This window comes from Aedes albopictus, chromosome 2 (assembly GCF_035046485.1).
Source record: "Aedes albopictus strain Foshan chromosome 2, AalbF5, whole genome shotgun sequence".
Classification (NCBI taxonomy): domain Eukaryota; kingdom Metazoa; phylum Arthropoda; class Insecta; order Diptera; family Culicidae; genus Aedes; species Aedes albopictus.
The window spans coordinates 291,546,120-291,560,662 of record NC_085137.1 but is presented as its reverse complement, the minus strand read 5'-3'; the positions used below and the strand labels follow the sequence as shown (position 1 = coordinate 291,560,662).

At 43.2% G+C, this 14,543-nt stretch overlaps 2 long non-coding RNA genes across 2 annotated transcripts; both read right to left on the bottom strand.

Annotated features, from left to right (window-relative positions):
- Positions 1–3,838: 3,838 nt before the first annotated feature.
- LOC134287128 (uncharacterized) lies at positions 3,839–5,062 on the bottom strand. The gene is made up of 2 exons (XR_009997050.1): positions 4,804–5,062; positions 3,839–4,735 (listed from the first exon to the last, which is right to left on the bottom strand). It is a non-coding gene; the product is annotated as an uncharacterized LOC134287128 (long non-coding RNA).
- Positions 5,063–12,618: 7,556 nt separating this feature from the next.
- LOC115260872 (uncharacterized) lies at positions 12,619–13,943 on the bottom strand. The gene is made up of 2 exons (XR_003894694.2): positions 13,584–13,943; positions 12,619–13,515 (listed from the first exon to the last, which is right to left on the bottom strand). It is a non-coding gene; the product is annotated as an uncharacterized LOC115260872 (long non-coding RNA).
- Between the last annotated feature and the right edge of the window lie 600 nt (positions 13,944–14,543).

Here is a 14,543-nt window from a genome sequence, read left to right as displayed (position 1 = left end):
TAATGAAACATCTACATCAAAATATCGTCGAAAAGTTCAAAGTTATAGAATTCCTTCGCCCTTCTTTACGTGCCCAAAAAATCGCGTAGTCCACTCTGACTTAACGCCGACCAAATGATCTCGATAAGAATGTTGAATGATTCCAACTTCAACTCCAAGCCAAATGGCGGCCGATGGCGGCACCAAGATCGGCATAGGTGCATGAATCAAGAAGGCGAGGGCTGATTTTGCGAGTTTAAGAAATGTATGGAAAAACAACCAGATCAGTGGACGCACCAAAATCCGAATTTTCAACTCGAACGTGAAATCTGTGCTGCTATACGCCAGTGAAACCTGATGTGTATCAGCGGAGAACACTCAACGGTTACAAGTCTTCATCAATAGATGCCTGCGGTATATAATTCGTGCATAGTGGCCTTACAATTGGATCTCCAACGTGGAGCTCCATCGTCGATGCCAAAAGCCGATAGCGACAGAAATTCGGGAGCGAACGTGGATTTGGGTCGGGCACACTCTACGCAGGGGCGGAAACGAAATCTGTAAACAAGCAATAGACTGGATTCCAGCAGACCCAGCAATCGTCCAGGATGGAAATCTTTCAATTCGGCCCTCTGCACTAGAGAATGAGATTAACAATAATGAATGTTAAAAATTTAATGTTTTAAAATTTAGGAGAGTAAAACGAAGTATGGATAGTTAGAATAATTAGTAGGCTATGATGCACCACCTTGGGTGCCCAGGACTGAAAGTAAGTAAGTAAGACCAAGCCCACTCATGGGCTCAATCAAGCGTTTTAACGTTAAGTAGAGCCCCGAACAAAGAAGCGAACCGCACCGGTCGCTGCTAAGTAGTTTACGTACGGTTCGTAGCAGGGCTTAGAATATAGAGACACGCAAAGTACGGTCTCTATCCGTAGGCTAGTGCACTCTCTCGCGTTTAGCTCTCTTGGTAGCGTAAAGAGGAGACGAAAGAACATGAGTATGGATTTGTTGCCAGGTATATAGTTTCTAGAGAATGATTTTCTTGTTTTGTATAGGTAGGAATTTATTTTAGTTTGCATCAAATATTTGAAATTTTCAACCAATCAATATCATAGATCGTTACACGAATAACACAACAAATTGTCTGACATAGAATTGTGATAGAGTGACAATACAAACGCAGACAAATAATAGGTTTAAATTGACAAGCTGCTTAAGTATGTTCTGAATAAAGTTTTCGCTTCTTCGCCAATTTTAGGATCATGCATATCGAAAATGTATTGATTTTCTCTTAAAAATAGTTAGGATTGCTCATAATCGCACCTTTAGTTTTTGATTCGGCCGATCGTTTCGAAACTAATATTTGAAGAAATGTAGAGTGATTCAGTGAGTTTTGCTGTTTTAACACGTACATGTTTGAGCCGGGTTTTCTACGCAGCAAGTAAAGCTTAGTTTCGCACATTTAGAAAAATGTCAAAATAAATTTCGCGAAGTTCGTTCCGACAAGTTTCAAAATCCGGTGAGAAGATGTGCGTATTTTCTAACCCGAAAAGAAACTATTTGACGGTAATAAGTGACCACAAGGTTTTCTTTCTTCACTTTCCGGGCTGAGATCCTCCGCTTTGAAAGAGCTGTGCCTCTCGTTTCGTTTTGTCGTGTATATTTCAAAAAGGCAAAAGAGTTTTGGTTTGATTGCTGTTTTTGAAAATGGTGGTCGTCAGTGGGTGGTTTATTAAATATAAATTTAAAAATATAAATTAAATAAACGAGACATTAGGAAGAAACTGTGCGAAATGGGTAACTTCACCGTCCACGCATCTTTCCTCCCCTGCAAATTCGAGAAGTACCTTGCCGAAATAAAATACTCTGTACTCCAAGTATTTCGAAGAATCATCTTTGCGCGTAAATACAACGCAGTAGACCAGGCCGCTTTGATGCATGTGTCATATCTCTGATATGCTGCAAGCATCAGTATTGACAAGAAAAGTAACACGATTGCTTTCCAGGGTGATTCCGCGTATGTATGAGATTAGATAAGAGTAGTTACGATTTTTCAAAGATGCATTGACTGTACCTAACTCAAATCAGATATCATAGAAACACTACAGTTATTTCTTTTTGTAAAAACTAAATCATACCGATTAAAATCTTAAAAAATGTAGTCGAGCTGCCAAGTTTCACCAATTAAAATAGGCGGTGTGCAGGACTGCCATATTGTAGGTTCCTCGTTATAGAAAAAGCAAGGCGTTGGATGTTAAAATACAACAATTGTTGTATGAAATGCTAGGGCTGTGCATCCTGACCGTTTATCGGTATCGGCAAAACGTAATTCATCTCATATCGGTATCGGCGATATATCGGATTCGACATTATCGATATCATATCGATATCCGATAACTTTATTAAAGAAAAGTACACAAAAAATGACGAAGCTTTGTGTCATTTGCATAATAAATGTGCTTCAAATGAACATTTGGATTTCATGTTGGTGCGTAAATTGTGAAACTCACAAAAACATATTACAAAGTCTGACCTAATAATCAAATTAATCGTAAATATCGGGAATAATTAGCCTTTATTGATATCATTTTATATCGGTTTGAGCAATATCGGATATCGTATCGATAAATTTGATCCGATAATATCGATATTATCGATAACATCGATAAATGCACAGCCCTATGAAATGCCAAAAAGGAGAGTGGGCTCATTATGTACTTTGACAAATACGTAGTCTACTTCAAGCGCATAGAATCTGCTTTCAACAAAATATTCATATACCAGCATCCAAAAGATCGCAATATATATTAAGATTTGCGAGTGATGCTTTGTAACTAAAAGGTTGTGACTGAGTATAGAATTAGCTGATGTTAAAATACACGTTAATGAAAAAAGGTTGCGCAAACTTATCGCAGACTGTTAGAAGACAGCTTCTACTATGACCAGGATTCAAGAATCTTGACCTACGCGAAGTTGTAAAGGAGACAACTACGTTATAAATGTGTTGGAAATGCAAGGGATGTAATTATTCAATAAACCTAACTATTAAAAAAGATACTCATAATCCCAAATTCAGATAAATTTCTTGCGAGAAAGGCAACATGAATATTAAAGAGATGGATATTATTTTAGATAAAAATTCAACCTACAAGTCATACAGTAAGGAACAAACATATAATTTAAAAAAAGATTGCTTGAATTCCGGGATTAAATACAATCATAAATCATTGAGAAAATGATATCTTTAAACGCACCAAAACTGGTACAAATCTCCAAGGGAATTATTTATTTGAATTCAATTTTTACTAACAGCTTTCAGTCTTATCCAAAACCCCATCTTTCATAATATGAGCACTAATTATTATACTGAATAAGATTTGCAATAACCCCATAGAAATACACAAAATATTGCGATAATTTACAGAAGTGCAAAAAACCGATGGTACGGAGAGAATAGAGACCACCGGTGCGCAAAGGCGACCGATCATTATTTTACTCACATGGAAACGAACGACCGGTGCGAAAATGGGTTGATAACGAAATTAAAAATCGTTAACGACGTGCTGTTGCGTGTGTAGTATTAAGCCCACGGGTGGGCTTGGTCTGAGTACCATACAATTCAGGTATGTTCAGCTTGGGAGAAAGTCTACACAAAGATGACGGCCAGAAAAACGGTTGTTTTAATGAGTGTTAGGCTTTATAACCATGCATTATGAGTATACATATTTGGTATGAGGAAGATGCCCAGAGCGCAAAAATGGTGATCAGACTATCCAAAATGGCAGTCTAAAATCTGTTAGAAAATCCTTTTGTTGGGCCACCCTATTGTGGCCACCCAGGCTTTTTCCTGGGCCTCAGGGTCGTTCACTATGGCTCCGACGAGGAAATTGGATGGATTACGGACAATCTTCCCCTAAAAAAAACTGGCAAGGTAGACTAGACACGAAAGATGGTTGATTTTAGGGCTCAGCGGTTATATAATAATTTCCAACACTGCAGGCTAGTTAATTTAACATTTCGGGTTTATATTCATGCTCGTTAGATTCAAATCAAAAGTTCAATGAAGGATATGGGAAAAGTAAGGAAATAATGCACATTACCGACCAAAGGCTGCTCGATCCTGGTTCGAACATGGGGCCTCTCTCGTCCTTCAGGTGACCTTCAAAACTAGTCGGTGAGAGTCGTCCCGACGGTTTAGATCCTGGGCTCGCCGGAATGACCAGCGAGTGTCTTCAGCCGTTCACTCGGGTCCAGCGCCATACTGAAAGGGTACACTGCGGCTTCTTCGTCGGGTTGTCGGAACGGGCGACCGGGCCAAGTAGGGTCTGGCACACCGGGGATTCCCGTTTGGATGCTGGTACGGGTACACTGCGGCTTCTTCGTCGGACTGTCGGAACGGACAACCGAGCCAAGTAGGGTCTGGCACACCGGAGATTCCCGTCTGGATGTTGTTGGTACGGACGACCAGGCCAAATTGGGTCTGGCGCGCCGGTAATTCCTCCGATCACTTCACTACCACGCCTTAATCGAGACACTGGCTTCTTCTGTTCTTCTTGGCGTTTTATTACACAACTTGCACTTCTGCGGGTGGCCGGGCCAAGTAGAATCTGGCACACCGGCAATCCATCCGTTTCACTCCGCAAGATTTCTCCGTGTCTGCCGGGCCAACAGGAATCTGGCACACCGGCGGCTTCTCTTGCACGTGCTGGTTCAACCAAGCTGGACTGGTGTCACAAAGCCATACTAGGCGTTCACTGTATGTACAAGAGAAAAAAATATACGGATTAAAACGCGCACTGTTGCAGTGACAATGGCCGTTCACCTATTGATCCCTGCTCCACGATGACGAGCAGTTTTATTCCTTCGTTGGCGTCGGGAGTCTACATCGTACCAATACTATCGTACTGACAGACGGCTCGCGATGTGGGGTGTCGCGAGGTGGATTGTTGCGATGGAGTAACGGCTGCTGTCTTTTGAGGTGCAATTTAGGTGGAAATAGGGGTGCTCAGGTAGGACAAAATTTATCGATGTTTTTTTTTTTCTAATTCAATTTTCTATTCCTTATTCAAATTTAATTTCAGTTTTTTTTTTCTGCCATTAAAGTAATTGAAATAATAATTTAAAAGTTTAAAAGAATAATAATAATGAAATACTAAAGTAAGAAAATTAAAGAAAATATGTACACAAAAATATTTACAAAAAGTATGGGACCTTTTGGGAGGTAACATTCATCCCTCACTCCAGTTAAAAAAAAAACCTTGTTTTTTTTTTGAAGGGGACGAAGGGGAATTTGATTTGTTTTAGTGGCCCTCCTCTTGTTAAGTGTTAGCTGATTATGTGGAATGATTTTGTCCATGTAGAGGAACTCTTTCCCACATAATCACATAACACTTAATAATAGAGACTGCCCTCTGGGAATTGTGGCCCTCCTCTTGTTAATTGTTAAGCTGATTTTGTGGAATGATTTTGTCCATGTAGAGGAACTCTTTCCCACAAAATCACGTAACAATCAATAATAGAGACTGTCCACCGGGAGATTGTGGCCCTCCTCTTGTTGAACGTTAGTTAGATTATGTAGAATGATTTTGTCCATGTAGAGGAACTCTTTCCCACATAATCACTCAACCCTCAATAATAGAGACTGTCCACTCGGGAAAAGTCATAAAAATGTGGCCCTCCTCTTGTTAAGTGTTAGCTGATTATGTGGAATGATTTTGTCCATGTAGAGGAACTCTTTCCCACATAATCACATAACACTTAATAATAGAGACTGTCCACCAGGAAGGGACGATTGAGGAGTTCAGCGAAGAAGCTCTCTTTTGGCTGCTCAGCTATGAGGTCGATGATTGATTTGTATCGAAATAGTATATGAAATTGAAAAACAGCCTTCCAGAAAAATGTTCGTCAGAAAAAAAGCGTTCTTATCCATCCTCTCACCATCAAATCTTCATAAATTCAACTTTTATTTTAATTATGATTGTAATTGTATTTGTTTTTTTTATAACTCTATTAAAAAAACTTTTTTTTTGTTTCTACTTAGGAGCGAAAATAAACTTTTGCGAAATCTGCTCCTTCCTTGTTTTTCACCGAATACTTCGTTCGGAAACAGAAAATATACGCATACACTCATACACAGTCATTCCCCCCACCATTCATACAATTACATTCATTCATTCAACTCATTCACACAGTTGTCTGGATCAAAACTTGACACACCAGGACAACACACAATTCATTCACACGCTAATATTCTTTAAACTAAGATTCTAGGGCACCCTATTACTAAAAAATATGAGGAGGCCTAGCAACAACGCTCTAGACCCCTCGGTTGGACCATAAAACTACGATCAAAATTCGCCACCTGGGAGGCGTTACGCAAAATGTAAACAATCTCCTTAGTTCGACCCTGTTTAAGGAAGAACAAAGAGAACAAAACAAAATAGAAGAGAAGCAGATGGTGTTGCGAATGAGGCGAAGAGGAGTATAAATAAAAACATAATAGCTCTGACGACATCGACGAACAGGCATGAATGAAAAGGAAAACAGGATGCAGCAGGTAAGTATTCGGTCTATGTTACCGGCCGTGAAGTCCTTTTTTTAGGGAATTCGGAGAATCGGCAGGAGGAAAGCGAAGCAGGATCTCTGGTACTTACGTGGATGTTATCATCCGGGTTTAAGGTGAACAGCTGGCCAGATTCCCAAATTTTTCCCGCTTAAGTCTTCCAATTCGTAGGAAGACGAGCCTATCTTGCCCTTCACTTTGCAGGGAAGATATTGACGCCCTAGCTTGGCGTTATAATGTTCAGCCGCCGAGGACTGTTTCATGTTGCGGCGGTAGACCAGCTGTCCCACCGTAAAAGATTTCGCGAAAGTACGGTTTCGCAAGTTGTACCGGTCCCGAGAGACCTCGTGAGACTTTTCGAGGTTTTTGCGAACGATCTCGTGGATTTTGGCGAACGCCTGCTTACGCCTTTCCTCCTTTTCTTCCGCAGGAAGTTCCTCGTCGTGTCGAGAAAGACGATGGTCGGATCCCTGTTCCGCTATCTCGTGTCCGTGGGTAATGAAATACGGAGTGAACCCAGTGGAGGAGTGAACGCTGGTATTGAGCATCAGCTCGATCTCCGGGATCTTGGTGTCCCAGATCCTTTGGTCCTCTTGGACGTAAGTGCGGATGGCCGCGTTAATTGTTCGGTTCACTCGCTCCACGGGGTTCGACTGGGAATGATAGCGGGAGTTCAGCCAGTGTGTGATTTTGAAGTGGTCTAATAGTTCTTTGAACTCCTTCGAAACGAAAGAGCTGCCGTTATCGGTGATAATGGTTTCAGGGACAGAATTCCTATAGAACCACTGATTTTTCAAAATCACACACACGGCTGAACTATCCAGCTTCTTCACCGGGTGAATCATTACCCACTTGGAAAAGTAGTCGCATATTACTAAAATATGCTGATTTCCCTTTCGACTACGTGGCAACGGACCAACGAAGTCCATAGAAATGATCTGCCATGGTCGGGACGCGCAACGCATTTTGCCCATCTCGGGGGCAGTTTGGACATAGGAAGGTTTGACTTCCTTACAGGTTGAGCAAGCCTGTACATACGCCCTTATATCCTTGGCCATTTTGGGCCAATAGTAACGTTGTTGGACACGAGATAGCGTTTTGTCAAACCCCGGGTGAAAGTTATTATCATGTGCGTTTAGTAGCACCCGGGGGACGTCATCAGTTGGAACAAGCTCCTTCCACTCAAATCGAGAGTCAAAGGGAACATTTTTGGCTGTAACGAACTTAAAAAGTTTGCCGTTCTCGACCTTAAAGTCGACAAAGTCGTCTGGGCGACTGGTGACCTTCTCCATTAAAGAAGAGTACCACGTTGAGGCCGGTGAATCTTGGACTACAGCAATGCTACGCGACAGAGCATCCGGAACCACATTTTCTTTGCCTTTACGGTGTACTACTGTCATGTCGAATTGCTGGAAGTCCAAGCTCCACCGACTGCATCGGGATCCCACCTTCCACTTCGTCTTTAGAATGTGGGTGAGTGCGGAGGAATCCGTCACGAGGGTGAAATGGTAGCCTTCAATGTACCCCCGAAACGCCTCGATTGAGAGAAGAGCGGCGAGAGCTTCCTTCTCAGCAGCGTGATAGTTCTTCTGCGGAGTGGTGAGCTTCCGGGAGAAGTATGAGATGACTCTCTCACCATCTTCCTGCTGCTGAGTTAGAACTCCAGCGACGGCTTCGTCGCTGGCATCCGTTTGGATGACGAATTCCCGAGAAAAATCCGGGCTCCCCAGGATAGGAGTGCTGATAAGCTGCTCCTTGATTTTGCAGAAAGCTCTCTCCGCGGCTTCGTTCCAACCGATGACCTTGGTTTTTGACTTCAGGAGATCCGACAGAGGCCCACAAGTCTCACTAAAGTTTGGGATGAACCGGCGATAATAATTCGCCATCCCAAGGAATCTCCTGAGTTTGGTAATAGTGGTTGGCCTTTCATATTCGACGATCGGTCGAATCTTATCGGGATTCCCACGAAGGCCTTCCGAACTCAAGAGATACCCTAGGAAGGGAATTTCCGGCACCCCAAACTGAGACTTCTCCAGGTTTATCATAAGGTTGGCTCCGTTTAATCTGCGCGCAATTTCACGAAGGAGCTGTACGTGATGCTCAAATGTCTCCGTTACTACGACGATATCGTCGAGGTAAACGAAGACATAAGGTTCCAGTACACCATGGCCTAGAACTCGGTCCATTAGTCTTGCCAACGTAGCTGGACTATTTACAAGACCAAAAGGCATTCTGGTGTACTGAAACAACCCCTTACCTTGCACGCTAAAGGCCGTATACTTCCTTGAAGACTTCTCCAGCGGAACTTGCAGGAAAGCCTCCGACAAGTCAATTGTTGAAAGGTATTTCGCCTTGGGAAGTTGGCCAAGAATTCGACATGGGTGCGGCAAGGGGTAAGCATCACGAACAGTTCGTTCATTGATCTTGCGCGCATCCAAACAGAGCCGAACCTTATGAGGCTTGATAACGGGTACACAGTTCAGCGACCAATCAGAATGGCTGGGTTCGATTATGCCAGCGTCGAGCAAACGTTGCAGCTCCACGGACACCAAACCTTGCGTTTTGGGAGACATTACGTAGGGGAACTGCCTGACCGGCGGTTTTTTCCGCCATTCTTCGGCGAGTTCAATTGAATGCTCCGCCAGTGGAGTAGTTGTTAGCCTTCCCGGACGGGCAGGTATGAAAAGGGTTTTGATCTGATCGATTGTCTGCTGTTCTGAAGCAGTCAAAACAGAAGATGAAAGCAACGGAGTCGGGGTAGGGTTTTCTCCCGTATATTCAACCATAGCGCAGCCTACGATTGTGGGTTGAATTTGGAATTTCTTCCAGAAATCCATCCCGCAAACGCAGTTTATTGCCAGATTCGGGATGACTAATGTCGGAACAACCCTGACGGTGCCGTTCCATGAAAAAGGTAAATAAACTTTACCACGGACCTCGAGCGCTTCTCCGCTTGCGGTACGCAAGACGGGTGGATCACGGAGAGGAAATAAGCGCTTAGGTTTCACCATGTTGTACACTGCATCGTTGATCAACGTGAGATTACTCCCGCTGTCAAGTAAGGCAGAAACAGTAATCCCAAAAATGTCAACCGAAATGTATGGACGGTTGTCATTGGCATGTGGATATGAGATGGTGTAGGAAGCAGGCGTTTCCGGATAAAGGTTCTCGGAGGCCACTTCGAAAAATGGAGGGGGATTTACGCTTAGTAGTTTGGATTCAGCGGGCGGCGGTTTTGGCTCGCTGCTAAGGCGTTTTTTACGCAATATGGACAATTATTTGTCGGATAGCCTCTAAAACCGCAGTTTTCGCACAGGACTCCCCTAGGAAGCCTGCACTGGTCCATCCGATGCCCAAATAAGCCGCAGTTGAAACAATGGCGGCTGGATAGGGGTTTATGAGACTTGATCATGTCTTCCAAAGTGGTTGGTGCTCGAGCTGGTCCGCGAGGAGTATCGGTTCCGGTTTCGGAACCCTTCCGATTCTGATTGGTCTGTGGAGGAGAGTGGGCCTTCGTATTTCTCGACGATGCTTGTTGATGTGGAGTAGAGGATTTATTGGGCTTATCCTGGGATAAGCATTTCTTCGGTTCCGAGTACTCTATTACGTTAACCGACTTCTCAGGTCCAAAAACCTTGTTGTAGACTGAGAAGTTCACGGCATCGATCTTCTGACCAGCAGACACAAGTGTCGGAAGATCAGCAATAGGGAGGAAATTGAGTTGCTTTTTGTAATCAATCCTCATGTTCTGAAGAAGGATTTGGACTTTCTCGTGTTCCGGCAAGGGAACACTCATTGTCCCGAAAAGCTCCTCCATACCGTGATAGAACTGTAGGAAGGTCTCGTTTCGTGACTGGTGTCGCTGATACACCTTCATTTTGATCAGCGTGTCTAGATCAGGGTGCATGAAAGTCCTCCTGAGCTCTAGAACCAAATGCTGCCAGTTCACCAGACGACCTGTGGCACGCATGGTCATATACCACTGCAATGCTGGCCCTTTGAAAAGGTGGATCGCCGAATCAAATAGTTCAGCTTCCGAAGCATGTTCTGCGACGGCCATGGCGTGAACCATTCCAAGAAATTGGTTTAATTTCAACCCTTGATCTTCGCCATCGTATTTCGTAACTGTCCACTTGGACACAGGCAAAGTATGCCGCGCCGGGTTGTTCAGAGGCAATGAACTCAACGAAGCGAGCGAAGGATGAGCGAATGGGGTTGATATCGGAACTGAGGTTCCAGCCCACGGATTGACCGACGGAGTAGTAAAAGTGGGATTTCCAAGCCATGGATTCCCAGGATGTCCAAGGCTCATAGCCGCGGACCCCGGAACAGGATTCAGTGATGGTACGGTTGAGGCACCAGGGAATCCTAACCATGGGTTGGTGATCGGAGGTTGAAACGGTTGTTGCTGATTCTGAAGGTAGCTGTGCCACGATGAAGGTGGCTGCGGCTGTGCAGTAGGATGACTTTGCGGTAACGAAAAAGTTACACTAGTAATCGGCCTAGAAGGATTGGCAGCTACTGAAGAGCTCAACCCTTGCGAGGAGCTTGAGAATCCCGGAAAAGGTGTGAAATAGGAATGAGGAGCTGAAGAAACTTGAAGAACTGTTGGCGCACCCACCAGTGGCTGTGAACTTCTACTCGGAAGCTCCGTTTCATTGTGCTGAGCTTCTTCTTCACGCGGTGTTCCCATCCTGGCCATTTTCGCTTCCAACTCATTAATGCGAGCTAGTAAAGAGCGTACACAGTCACTGCCTTCAAACTGGTTGGCTACTGCAGGAATTCCTGAAGCAGTAGTACTCACTGAAACGTCTGCACCTGGATCTGCATTTCGAAGAGGTGGAACTGCCGAAACATTCTCTGAACGAAACAAGTCGATCAGAGCTTGTTCCTCCAGTCCCTCCTGATTGTGCTGTTCAGATGCAGAGGTTTTAGTGTAGAAATACTGGTCCAACAGATCCACCACATCAACAAGCATTGACTTGAGGAAACTTTCTGTTTCCTCCGAATCCCTAAAGTGCTTTATATAAAGAATAAGCCGGTGACCGAAATGTAGCAATTTTGCTTTGCCCCTTACCCTTGAATTCTTATCGCTCTGCTGCAACCCTGCAAAAAGTTCGTCGAAGTTGCGTCGACAGAACTGTACAACTTCCTCACCATTCCCCTCTAAAACTACCTCTTCAATAATAGTATCATTCTGCTTCTCAGTTTTCATATGCTCACGGAGCCACCTTCGCCTTCGTGAGTAGGTGGGATCATCCCGAATGACGATCGATCGAATATTGGTTTCGAAGTCCAACTCCTCTGGAGACAAATGGTCCACCCTTAAGCCGTGGTACCACTCCCGAATCTTCTCAACGGCGTGTGCGAATTGTGTTTCAAATGCCTCCGCCATTTCTCAAATGAGAATGTAAAATTAAAAATAAGAAATGAAACCAAAAAAATAAACAAAATAAGCTAAACCTACAAAAAACAGTACAGCTACTTTTCGCCCAAAAAAACGAAGAAGTGGCTTAAATAATAGCTTATTTCTATTAAATTAGGAAAAAAAATTATAAAAAAAGATAAAGAAAAATGAATAAACTAATCCAGCATATATTATGCTAAACTAGACACTAGAAAGTATAAAAATGAAAAAAGAAAATATTTACAAAAGAATTTTAAATTAGAGGCATTGTGTATAAAAGGAAGCAAAATTTTACAAATAATTCATTAAACTCTACTAATAGACTAATTCACTTTTTCTGTTATAAAAAGAAGCGGCTAATTTATAAAGACGAATCGAAAGGAAAAGAACGATTCACAGCAGTAGTTCTCATCATCCGAACGATTCCAAAAGAACAAAAGTATTCCGTTTAGCACAATACTATTTCGATACAATTCACTTCACTATTCATAAAAAGAACAATTGGAATATAAAGGATTCCAATTCCTCCCGGAGCTACTCTGAAAAGGGTTCCACTTTAAGGTTAAAATGGAAACCTTTTCCTTTATTTTGCGTTGGGCGCCAATTGTTAGAAAATCCTTTTGTTGGGCCACCCTATTGTGGCCACCCAGGCTTTTTCCTGGGCCTCAGGGTCGTTCACTATGGCTCCGACGAGGAAATTGGATGGATTACGGACAATCTTCCCCTAAAAAAAACTGGCAAGGTAGACTAGACACGAAAGATGGTTGATTTTAGGGCTCAGCGGTTATATAATAATTTCCAACACTGCAGGCTAGTTAATTTAACATTTCGGGTTTATATTCATGCTCGTTAGATTCAAATCAAAAGTTCAATGAAGGATATGGGAAAAGTAAGGAAATAATGCACATTACCGACCAAAGGCTGCTCGATCCTGGTTCGAACATGGGGCCTCTCTCGTCCTTCAGGTGACCTTCAAAACTAGTCGGTGAGAGTCGTCCCGACGGTTTAGATCCTGGGCTCGCCGGAATGACCAGCGAGTGTCTTCAGCCGTTCACTCGGGTCCAGCGCCATACTGAAAGGGTACACTGCGGCTTCTTCGTCGGGTTGTCGGAACGGGCGACCGGGCCAAGTAGGGTCTGGCACACCGGGGATTCCCGTTTGGATGCTGGTACGGGTACACTGCGGCTTCTTCGTCGGACTGTCGGAACGGACAACCGAGCCAAGTAGGGTCTGGCACACCGGAGATTCCCGTCTGGATGTTGTTGGTACGGACGACCAGGCCAAATTGGGTCTGGCGCGCCGGTAATTCCTCCGATCACTTCACTACCACGCCTTAATCGAGACACTGGCTTCTTCTGTTCTTCTTGGCGTTTTATTACACAACTTGCACTTCTGCGGGTGGCCGGGCCAAGTAGAATCTGGCACACCGGCAATCCATCCGTTTCACTCCGCAAGATTTCTCCGTGTCTGCCGGGCCAACAGGAATCTGGCACACCGGCGGCTTCTCTTGCACGTGCTGGTTCAACCAAGCTGGACTGGTGTCACAAAGCCATACTAGGCGTTCACTGTATGTACAAGAGAAAAAAATATACGGATTAAAACGCGCACTGTTGCAGTGACAATGGCCGTTCACCTATTGATCCCTGCTCCACGATGACGAGCAGTTTTATTCCTTCGTTGGCGTCGGGAGTCTACATCGTACCAATACTATCGTACTGACAGACGGCTCGCGATGTGGGGTGTCGCGAGGTGGATTGTTGCGATGGAGTAACGGCTGCTGTCTTTTGAGGTGCAATTTAGGTGGAAATAGGGGTGCTCAGGTAGGACAAAATTTATCGATGTTTTTTTTTTTCTAATTCAATTTTCTATTCCTTATTCAAATTTAATTTCAGTTTTTTTTTTCTGCCATTAAAGTAATTGAAATAATAATTTAAAAGTTTAAAAGAATAATAATAATGAAATACTAAAGTAAGGAAATTAAAGAAAATATGTACACAAAAATATTTACAAAAAGTATGGGACCTTTTGGGAGGTAACAAATCCAAGACAGCAGCCCAAAATTAAAGATAATGGTTATTTAAACTTGTTTTAAGCTCTTAAATCATGCAAAGTTACCGGTTGTGTTAAAGAGTTTTATGCTCTAAAACTATGAAATATGGGTTAATTTGACATGGGATGATGTCCGAAGTCCTACCAGTATATCCAATAGCCTAGGACACGGTTTATATGGGAAAATTTACAAAAAAAATGAAAAAAAAACTGCAGCTCCTGTATACTTTTTGAGTTCCATTTTGGTCCCATATCAACTGTGCAAAATTTCGGATCGATCGGAAAGCTATATTTCATCGCCCGCCATTCTAATTTTTTCATACTATGGGGACAAAATACCTCTTCAAAGAAAAATCCCTTGGGGTCACCCCTTGATCGCTAAAATAAGTTGATGAATGATTTCTGTATAAAATTTACGAAGAATCATACCTCCGAAGACCACAAACCGATGCGACGTTCGTGAAAAAAGTAAATACACGGTCAGAAAATTCACTCATTTTCGAGCTAAAGAGGGACAACTCAAAATTGAGTAAATTTTTTTTTC